Raw genomic sequence first — 11451 nt, 5'->3', positions numbered from 1 at the left:
GCTAGCCTCAATGCACCTGTCTGTAGACTGGGAACGAGTGGAGCATCTTGAAGTGTGTTCAGGAGAGACTTCAAGAAAAAAAAGTGGTGAACCTGCCCGGTCAGAGCCAGGGAGCAGCTGCCAGTCTTCACTGGAGAACGAGTCCCATTCTTAGCAACCTAGTGATGAAAGTAGGGAAAGGATGAGACTCCAAATAAAGAGCTGCCTGTATTCTGAGAATTATCACTGAACTTGGTGGCACTCGTTTGACGAGATAGGATCTGCCTGGTCTTTCATCTGCAATAAAAGTCTGAGATGCAAGGATTTCCTGATCAGCATAGCTCATCAGAAGTAAACTCAGGATTTGTGGGTAAGTAGATCTCCATGAGGCATGAGGGTCCCTTGGAGGATGATGCCCCAGCAGCCTAGACAATACATGTGAGGTGGTGGAAGTGGGTCGCTGGGCTGTGAGGGCTGCCGTGGCATCCTGGGCAGAGCGGGACATGTCCCTTCTCTCTCTGCACGAATCTGGATTTTGGCGGCTCTGGACCAGCATGCAGAGGGAGACGGAAGAGAAGGAGAGGCCCCCGCACAGCAGTGTGCTAGCAAAAGCAGGGGACATTTTTACCCTGCCATCTCACCATCCGCTCTGGCTACACAAAATGAGTGTGAATTATGGGCACCCGCTGAGTCTTTGATTTCCCTAGGCTGCCATCCCAGCAGCCACTTTGCTGGAAATTAAGTGCATGTTTCATCTGCTTGTGGAGGGAAGAAGAGTTACGTGTCTGTTGCCTGTCCCTCTGCCTCCAGCGGTCCATTGCAACCCACCTTCCCTCCCCAGTTCCAAAGTAGCCCTTTCAAAGGACACATGTGTCCCTCCTCTGGAGGCTAACTGGGACCCGGAAGTCTTCCAATTAGAGATGCTGCTTCTTTCAAAGGATGGGACTTTAGGTGGAAGAAAGCCTTGAGAGAGAAGGTTGCCCGTCTGTTTCACTGATGTTGTTTCCTCTTTCTGTCTTCACTCCTTCCTCCTTTCCCCTCTGTTTTCTTCTGCCTGGTTCATCCCTTCCCCCACACCCCACCACCACCTTTTCTGATGGGAAGTTAAAAAAGAGACTATGTTTTTCCGCTGCCAACAAAGTGAGCTTTCAAAAGCAGCTGTTCTTGGATCTTCAGGGGGCAGGTGAATCACCTGGGGATCTTGTTGAAATGCAGATTCGGATTCGGTCTGTCTGGGGTCTGACCTCAGATCCTCTAGTTCTCACGAGCACTCAGGCGATGCTGGTGCTCATGAATCACAGGGCCCATGAACCCCACTTGCAGGGGCAGGAGTCCATGTCACCCATATTTTGTGTTACTTCCCCGCTTGAAAACCTGGTGACTCCCTGTTGCCTATCGAATAAAGTCCAGACTAGAAACCATGGAAGGCTTTCCAGGCTCTGGTTGCTCAGTCAGCCACGTTTATTAAGTGCCTCACAGGGCTTCCCTGGGGGCTTGTTGGTAAAGAATCCACCTGCCAATGCAGGAGACATGGGTTTGATCCGCGGTCTGGGAAGACCCCACATGCCCCAGAGCAGGCCCACGTGCCACAGCTAGTGAGCCTGCGCTCTAGAGCCCAGGAGCTGCAAGCGCTGACGCCTGTGTGCCCGAGAGCCCATGCTCCACGGCCAGAGAAGTCACTGCAATGAGAAGCCAGTGCGTGCAACTGGAGAGTAGCCTCTGCTCACCGCAACTCGAAAAAAGCCTGTGCAACAAAGGCCCAGCACAGACAAAATAAATAAATAAATAAGTGCCTCCTAAGGGCTGAAGCCCCATATTCCCTTCTAGCCCCATCTCCTACCACTCCCAACCATGACTTCCATGTCCTGCCCAACTTCACCTTTCAAACGAGGCGACTGTGTCTTTGCCTCAGGCTCGGCTCTTGAGTTCTTTCCCCCCTGTTACTATTTTTCAAATTGCTTCTGACCCTTCAAGATGCTCTTTGTTTTTTAATTAACTTTTATTGGAGGATAGTTGCTTTATAACGTTGTGTTAGTTTCTACTGTATGGCAAAATGAATCAATCGTGTATATATATATATATATGCCCGCCATTGTGGACTTCCTTCCCATTCAGTTCATCACAGTGCATGAAATAGAAAGATGCTCTTTAAACGCTGGCTCTGCTGAGAAGTCTTCCCTGAATTCTCCAAACACTTTTTTGAGTATCTCAAGGGGTTATGTACAACATCGTAGCCTAGCACTTGTCACCTTGTAAGGCAGTGTTGACGTTTTGTGTCCATGGAGGTGAAGTCGCTCAGTTGTGTCCGACTCTCTGCGACCCCATGGACTGTAGCCCACCAGGCTTCTCCATCCATGGGATTCTCCAGGCAAGAATACTGGAGTGGTTTACCATTTCCTTCTCCAGGGGATCTTCCTGACCCAGGGATCGAACCTGGGTCTCCCGCATTGGAGGCAGATGCTTTAACCTCTGAGCCACCAGGGAAGCCCATAACCTCCACTAAACTGGGATTTTTCTTAAGAGCAAGGCTAGCATTTTTCTTTCTATCTGCCCCTAGAACCAGCCAGAATTTCAATAAGTGTGAAATTATTGAATGAACATTAGGAAAAGATAAGTACCGACTCTTCTCTTTGTCCTCTGGTGGAAACACGTATCTAGTGTGAAAAAAGCTTAGCGGACAGAACTGAAATGTATAGATGGTTCTCAAAGTTCATGTTATAAAATAAACTTTTATTTTGAAAAGTTCCAGATTTATGGAAACGTTATACAGATAGTATAGAGAGATCTTTCATCTCGCACACAGTTTCTCCTACAATTAATATATTACATTCATAAGGTACATTCATCACAATTAATGAACCCAAATTGCTACATTTTGCTTAACTACACTCTATACCTTTCTCTGATTTCCTTAGTTTTTACCTAATGCCCGTTTCCTGTTCTAGGATCCCACTGTAACAATCAACCTTCATAGTCTGTAATTGCTGATTTGATATCTTGAAATCATGGGCCAGAATTATTGATGAACCTACCAGTCCTGTGGTTTTGCAGCTCATGGAGTTCATATTACAAACCTTCCAACACAAACGCCAACATCTGTGTTTTGCTTCCTGCTCAGTAGGGGACATCCCCACCAGACAACTCCCCACCACGTCTTTATTTAGTAATAAAGAGTCTGGTCTACACTTTCCCCTCTCTCTCCTGCCTCCTGACTGACCCTGGTGCTTCCTCGGGTGACCCTGCATGATGGGTATGCCCGCTCCTATTCGGAACTGTAATAATAAACTCTTCTTTCAAAGCAACTGTTTCCCTATCTGTCCTCTCACCATACCTGATTAAACCAAATCCCGGGTGTATTTCAAAACAATTGGTGCAGTGAGCTGGGTGGCTCAGTGGCAGAGACTGATGCCACTAAATTTCTAAACTTCTCTTGTTTTACAAGATGAATTTGTAGAATGGCTCATGCTAGCCAGAAGGGCACCATGGACTAGTGATATTTTTGCATTTTAGCTGCTACTGCCTTTTCTTGTACCTGCTGAATTCTGCTTTGGTTTGTCCACTAAATTGTTTTAGGACCTAAAGGGAGAAACCGCAAGACTCCTACAAAGCTTAGGGTAGCTGTAGGCTGGCCAGCTTTTCCAGTTAGCACTCATTAGATGCTCAAGACATGCGTAGTATCTGGGCAAAGGTGTCTGGGGTCACCTAGGGTAACTGGGTAGCCGACAAGGCAAAGACGCCTCTCACAGGAGAAAGACTCTCTCAAGTGTTGGGGGTTGCTCTGATCCACAGACCAAGCAACACCAGGAGGCCAGGCCACCCACCTACAGGCATCACGCCTACTCTTTTTCAAATTACTTAGGTCAACAGCCCGCTTCCCCCTCTTTATCAAGTGTGTTTCACACATTTGTAATTCACTTCCCTTTTCGTCACATTCTGCATTCTATCCTACGATCCCCTGACCTCCTAAATGACTATTTTTATTTGCATACATTATGGGTTCATTCTGTGTTGTCAAGTTCTATGAGTTTTAACAAATATATAGTGAGTGTCATGTATCCGTCATTATTGTGTCCTATAGACTAAAAAGAATCCCATGTGCTTCATCTGTTCAGCTTTCCTCCCTTCCCCTAAGCCCGCAGTAGCCACTGCACTGATCTGTTTACAACCCATGCACGTGTGCACGCTAAGTCTTTTCAGTCGTGTCCGACTCTTTGCGACTCCCTGGACTGTAGCCCACCAGGCTCCTCTGTCCATGGGATTCTGCAGGCAAGAATACTGGAGTGAGATGCTGTGCCCTCCTCCAGGGGATCTTCCCAACACAAGGAGGAAACCCTCATCTCTCACATCTCCTGCACAGGCAGGCAGCTTCTTTACCACTAGCGCCACCTGGGAAGCCCATTTACAACCCTTTTCTAGAATGTCATATAAATGAACTCATACAGTATGTAACCTTTTCAGACCGGCTTCTCTCAGTGAGCAATGTGCATTTAAGATGCCTTCATGTCATCTTCTGGCTTGCTAGCTCATTCTTTTCTATCGCTGAATAATATTTTTTTGTATTGATGTATGCACAGCTCATTTATCCATTCACCTATTGAAGGACATCTTAATTGCTTAAATCCAGTTTTAAGTGATTAGGAATAAAGCTACTATGAACATTGGCATGCAGTTTTTTTTTTAATGTGGAGATATGTGTTCATGTTAGTTGTGTAACAAATATGATTTTCATCAATAACCGTTTAGTGGGGGGTAAATATTTAAACACTTTGCTCAAAGCTGCTTGAATGGCCTATTACTCTGAGCATGTAAAGAGAATTCCAAATCACTCTTTCACTGTGTTATCCTAAGAGCGGAATAATAGATCTAATAGCTGTTCCAGGAAGGAGAAATAAGTTATATAAATGTTGTGGGAGAATGTGGTCTTGAATGCCCAGGGGAACATAGTACTTGTCACCTGGTTATTTTGAAATCAGCTATTTAGGAAGCAGATTTGGGGAAAATGAAAGTAAAATTTGCTCAGTTGGGTCCAACTCTTTGTGACCTCTTAGAGTCCATGGAATTCTCTAGGCCAGAATACTTGAGTGGGTAGCCGTTCCCTTCTCCAGGGGATCTTCCCAACCCAGGGATCAAGCCCAGGTCTCCCACATTGCAGACGGATTCTTTACCAGCTAAGCCACCAGGGAAGCCCAGATTTGGGAAGGTGGGGTTGAAATCTAGTAACTGATTCTTTAAATCATTTGTTTTTATAAACACAAACTGGTGTGGAAATTGGCAGCTGACATCATCTATTATCCAGTAACATGTGTGGCTCTTCTTTACTGCACTGATTTCCTTTGCAACCAGTCTGTCACTTCTGTGTTCTTTTTTTCTTTTTGGTGTGTGTGTGGGGCTGCTGTGCTGGGTCTTTGTTGTAGTGTGAGGCTTCCCTCGTTGTGGCACATGGGCTCTCTAATTGTGGCATGCAGGGTCAGCTGTCCTCTGGCATATTGGATCTCAGTTCTCCAGCCGGGGATCGAACCCACATCCCTGTGTTGGAGGGTGGATTCTTAATCACTGGACCACGAGGGAAGTCCCATCCTCTACATCTTATGAATACATTCCTCTCTTCCAATCATTTGTCAACCTCTTGCACCCACCTCAAGGGTCTTCTCTCCCCTTACTAATCCAACTTGAACTAAATCCTTCAGGATTTGTGTTCATCCCATCTTCTGCCATTAAATCATCATAAATTGTTTTATTCTCAATGTCTCCTTCTCTTTAATTACACACCACATAGGCTGGCCTTTCTGTTAAATAATTAATGAATTAATTAAGCATGTATTCTGAATACACTATATTCCAGACTTTTTGCTTAGTCTTAGGTAACAGAATATGTCTTCATAAATGGCCTGTACTCACTTTTACTATTCTCTTCTGTATCTTGCATTTTAATCTTCTGTTGCAATGAAATGATGTGATTTTGCTGCATAGGAATATCTTTTTCTCCTGCATCTTCAAAAATACCCATAATGGGGATGTGCGCATTATAATAATTGCTGACATTTATTGAGTGTTTACTAAATGCTGGCACCATTAAGAGTTTTATATATATATATATCCATGTATGTCTTCATAACCTATCAATAAGCTTACCATATAGTTGACTTCATTCCACAAACTCCTTGGAAAAGACCCTGATGTTGGGAAAGATTGAGGGCAGGAGGAGAAGGGGGTGACAGAGAATGAGATGGTTGGATGGCACTATTGACTCAATGGACATGAATTTGAGCAAACTCTGGGAAATAGTGAAGGACAGGGAAGCCTGGCATGCTCCAGACTGTGGGGTCTCAAAGAGTCAGACAGCTTAGCAACTGAACAACAGAAACAACGCAGCCTAAGAACCTGGGTCAGAGAATCTTGAGTAGTTTGTCCCAAATTGTACAGCAGTAGCATAATCAGGATTGAAGCTCGAGCAACTTGACACAGAGTGCCTGGTGGCCCCCATTTCCACACCTAGCTGCCCATACACAATTGTCCTAACCACTATACCCCACAGTCTCTGGCTTAAAAAAGGGCTCAAGACTTGATGATTTTTTAATTTGTAATTTTTCATGGAATCAATTATGTGCCAACCCCACTGTGACTTGTACACGTAAACCCATAAAAAAAAAACATGCTCAAGAAAATGAGAAGACAAGTCCCAGACTGGGAGAAAATACTTGCGAAAGTCATATCCAATAAAGGACTGGTAACCAAAATATGCAAAGAACCCGTAACACTCAACAATAGGGAAACAATATGATTAAAAAATGGGCCAAAATTCATATTAGACACCTCACCGAAGAAGATATACAGAAGGAAAATATAGGCACACCTCATTTTATGGCATTAACAGGAGTTTGGAAGAAGTTGATTCTAATCCTCATGGATAAGTTTGAGGGGTTCAAGACTTCAGTGGTAAAAGTAACTGCAGGTATGGCGGAAACACCAGGGGAACTGGAATTAGAAGTGGAGCCTGAAGGTGTGATTGAATTGTTGCAGGCTCGTGATTAAACTTCCACGGTATGGATGGGCACAGGAAGTAGTTTCTTGAGATAGAATCTACTCCTGGTGAAGATGCCATGAAGATTGTTGAAATGACAACAAAGGATTTAGAATATTACATAAAGTTACATGAGAAAGCAATGGCAGGGTTTAAGAGTATTGACTCCAGTTTTTGAAAGAAGTTCTGCTGTGGATAAATGCTGTCAAACAGCATTGCATGATCCAGAGAAATCGTTCATGAAAGGAGGAGTCAATAAATGTAGCAAACATTATTGTTGTCTGATTTTAAGAAACTGCCACAGCCACCCCAACATTCAGCAACCATCATTCTGATTAGTCATCAGTCACTGACACTGAGGCAAGACCCTCCATCATCACTGAAGTCTCAGGTGGAAATTAGCATTTTTTAGCAATCAAGTATTTAATTAAGGTATGTTAATTTTTTTAAGACATAATGCTATTGCACACTCTGTCTGCTATAGCAGGGGTCCCCAACCTTTTTGGCATCAGGGATCAGTTTCATGGAAGACAATTTTTCCATGGGCCAAGATGATTTGGAGATGATTCAAGAACATTACATTTGTTGTGCACTTTATTTCTATTATTATTACATCAGCTCCACCTCAGATCATCAGGCATTGGGTCCCGGAGGTTGGGCACCCTTGGAATACAGCATAGTGCAAACATTACTTTTGTATGCACTGGGAAGCAAAAAGATCTGTGTGACTCACTTTATAGCAATATTCACTTTATTGCGATAGTCTGGAACCGAACCCACAGTATCCCTGAGGTGTACCTATAAGGCATATGAAAATATGTTTCACATCATAAGTCGTCAGAGAAATGCAAATGAAACAACGAGACACTCTTGAACATCTTTCGTCATTGTTCAGTCGATAAGTCATGTCCAACTGCTTATGACCCCATGGACTGCAGCACACCAGACTCCTCTGTCCTTCACCATCGATCGCCCAGAGTTTGCCCGAATTTATCTCCATTAAGTTGATGACACTGTCTAACCATCTCATCCTCCGCTGCCTGCTTCTCCTTTCCTCTTCACTCTTTCCCAACATCAGGGCCTTTTCCAATGAGTCGGCTCTTCAGGTCAGGTAGCCAAAGTAATGGAGCTTCAGCTTCAGCACCAGTCCTTCCAGTGAAAATTCAGGGTTGATTTCCTTTAGGGTTAACTGGTTTGATATCCTTGCAATCCAAAGGACCCTTCAGCGTCTTCTCCAGCACCACAATTTGAATGTGTCAGTTATTCAGCACATCTATTAGAATGGTCAAAATCGAAACGATAACACCAAGCACTGGCAAGAATCTTGGACAACAGGAACTCTCATTCGTACTGGTGGGAACGCAAAATGGATCTGCCACTTTGGAAGACAGTTTGTCAGTTTCTTATAAAAGTAAACATGCTCTTACCACATAGTCCAGCTGTCACGCTCCTTGGTATTTACCCAAAGGAAATGAAATAAAAGCCGGAACACAGGTGTTTATAGCAACTTTATTCATAATTGTAAAAATCTGGAGGCAACTAAGATGTTCTTCAGTAGGTGAGTGGGTAAACTGAGGTCCATCCAGATAGTGGACTATTGCTGTTCAGCCGCTAAGTCATGTCTGACTCCTTGCGACCCCATGAACTGTAGCACACCAGGCTTCCCTGTCCTCCACTGTCTCCTGGAGTTTGTTCACACTCATGTCCATTGAGTTGATGATGCCATCCAACCATCTCATCCTCTGTCATCCACTTCTCTTGTTATTCTGCACCAAAAAGAAATGAGCTATCAAACTATGAAGAGATATGGAGAGAACTTAAATACTCAATGCTTACTTAGTAACTTAATACTTACTTAGTAACTTAATACTCTTAGTATCACTAAGTGAAAGAAGCCTTTCTGAAAAGCCTGTACCAACATAGACCCCAACTATACCACATTGCAGAAAAGGCAAAACTATGGAGACAGTAAAAGGACCAGTGGTTTTCAGGGGGTAGGGATGAATTCAGGCAGGGAGAAGTGAATAGGTGGAGCACAGAGGATTTTTAGGGCAGGGGCATGACTCTGCATGATACTGCCTTGATGGATACATGTCATTTACACTTTTGTCCAAACCTATAGAGTGTGCAACACCGAGAGTGAACTCTAATGTACACTATGGACTTCAGGCTATTGTGTTGTATCAGTGTAGGTTCATCAGTTGTGATAAATGTACTCTGAAGGGAGATGCTGCTTATGAGGGAGGCTGTGCATATGTGGAGCCAGGGAGTAAATGGGGAATCTCTCTACCTTCCTCTCAATTATGTTGTGAACCTAAAACTGCTCTAAAAAGTTAAAATATTAAATTAAGACATTACCTTAAAATATTACTCAGCCATTAAAAAGACTGAAAACATGCCATTTGCAGCAACATGGTGGAAGCTAGAGATTGTCAGTCTGGGTGAAGTCAGCCAGAGAAGGGGAAATAATGCATGACATCCTTTCTATGCAAAATGTAAAAAGGCATGATACAAATGAACTTATTTACACACCGGAAACAGACCCACAGACTTGGAGAATGAACCTAGGGTTGCCAGGGGAGCAGAAGGAGGGGGATGGGATAGTTAGGGAGTTTGGGGTGGACATGTACACGCTGCTGTATTGGGATAATCATGTATGACACAGGGAACTCTGCTCAGTATTATGTGGCAGTCTGGGTGGGAGGGGAGGTTGGGGGAAAATGCATGCATGTGTATGTATGACTGAGTCCCTTTGCTCACCACGTGAAACTCTCACAACATTGTTAATAGGCTATCAGTTCGGTCATCTAGTCGTCTCTGACTCTTTGCGACCCCATGGACTGCAGCACGCCAGGCCTCCCTGTCCATCACCAACTCCCGGAGTTTACTCAAACTCATGTCCATTGAGTTGGTAATGCCATCCAACCATCTCATCCTCTTTTGTCCCCTTCTTCTCCCACCCTTAATCTTTCCCAGCATCAGGGTCTTTTCAAATGAGTCAGTTCTTCACATCAGGTGGCCAAAGTATTGGAGCTTCAGCTTCAACATCAGTCTTTCCAATGAATATTCTTGACTGATTTCTTTTAGGATGGATGGGTTGCATCTTCTTGCTGTCCAAGGGACTCTGAAGAGTCTTCTCCAACACCATAGTTCAAAATCATCAATTCTTCAGTGCTCAGCTTTCTTTATAGTCCAACTCTCACATCCATAGCTTTGACTAGACGGACTTTTGTTGGCAAAGTAGGGTCTCTGCTTTTTAGTATGCTGTCAAGGTTGGTCATAACTTTTCTTCCAAAGAGCAAGTGTCTTTTAATTTCATGGCTGTAATCACCATCTGCCATGATTTTGGAGCCCAGAAAAATAAAGTCTCTCACTGTTTCCATTGTTTCCCCATCTATCTGCCATGAACTGATGGGACCCATTGCCATGATCTTAGTTTTCTGAATGTTGAGTTTTAAGCCAACTTTTTCACTCTCCTCTTTCACTTTCATCAAGAGGCTTTTTAGTTCCTCTTCATTTTCTGCCATAAGGGAGGTGTCATCTGCATATCTGAGGTTACTGATATTTCTCCCGGCAGTCTTGATTCCAGCTTGTGCTTCCTCCAGCCCAGTGTTTCTCATGATGTACTCTGCATAGAAGTTAAATAAGCAGGGTGACAGTATACAGCCTTGATGTACTCCTTTCCCTATTTGGAACCAGTCTGTTGTTCCATGTCCAGTTCTAACTGTTGCTTCCTGACCTGCATACAGATTTCTCAGAAGGCAGGTCAGGTGGTCTGGTATTCCTGCCTCTTTAAGAATTTTCCACAGTTTGTTGTGATCCACACAGTCAAAGACTTTGGCATAGTCAATAAACCAGAAGTAGGTTATGCTCCAATATAAAATAAAAAGTTCAAAAAAAAAAAAAAAAGGAAAGGAAAAAAATTAAAGTCCTTAAAAAAATAAACAACTTCCCCATTGTATCCCAGAGTCTTCCCTGAGATGCTCCCTGACCTGCATCTTTGAGTGTGTTTGATTTTTCTCACAGGTAGCTGAGTGCCCCCTTCACCTTGTCCCTAGGTTTTCCCTGCTGCTTTGTACAAATTCTCAAGCCTTTCTTAGAACTTTCCCCAGAGCATTTTCTACGTACATGGTGCTGGAGTGGGTGGAGGCATATGCAGTTATTTATCGATTCAAACATGCCCAATTTATTTAAGTTGTACTGACTGCCCTGTGGCCTCTGGGAATGTGTGTAATTCTCAGAGGCAACGTTTAAACTAAATCAAACTGAAAAATTTATCTTTAAGTAACAACTTACAGATCTAATAACCAAGGAAGTCTGCACTGAACAGAGATGTTGTAAATCTATTATTCTAAGTATCCTCTGTCCTGACACAATTTTCCCTGAAGCCTTTGAAATGTTAAATTTCTCCCAGACAAGCACACATGAATTTCAACAGCTGAGCTGATGGA

The 11451-nt window shown here is 43.6% G+C and overlaps 1 non-coding gene across 1 annotated transcript; it reads right to left on the bottom strand.

Annotated features, from left to right (window-relative positions):
* Nucleotides 1-2390: 2390 nt before the first annotated feature.
* On the bottom strand, nucleotides 2391-2463 carry TRNAW-CCA (transfer RNA tryptophan (anticodon CCA)). Its single transcript has one exon. It is a non-coding gene; the product is annotated as a tRNA-Trp (tRNA).
* Between the last annotated feature and the right edge of the window lie 8988 nt (nucleotides 2464-11451).

The sequence above is a fragment of the Budorcas taxicolor genome, chromosome 2 (genome assembly GCF_023091745.1).
Source record: "Budorcas taxicolor isolate Tak-1 chromosome 2, Takin1.1, whole genome shotgun sequence".
Taxonomy (NCBI): Eukaryota; Metazoa; Chordata; class Mammalia; order Artiodactyla; family Bovidae; genus Budorcas; species Budorcas taxicolor.
The sequence above is the reverse complement of the archived record's forward strand: the minus strand, read 5'-3'. Positions and strand labels throughout refer to the sequence as shown.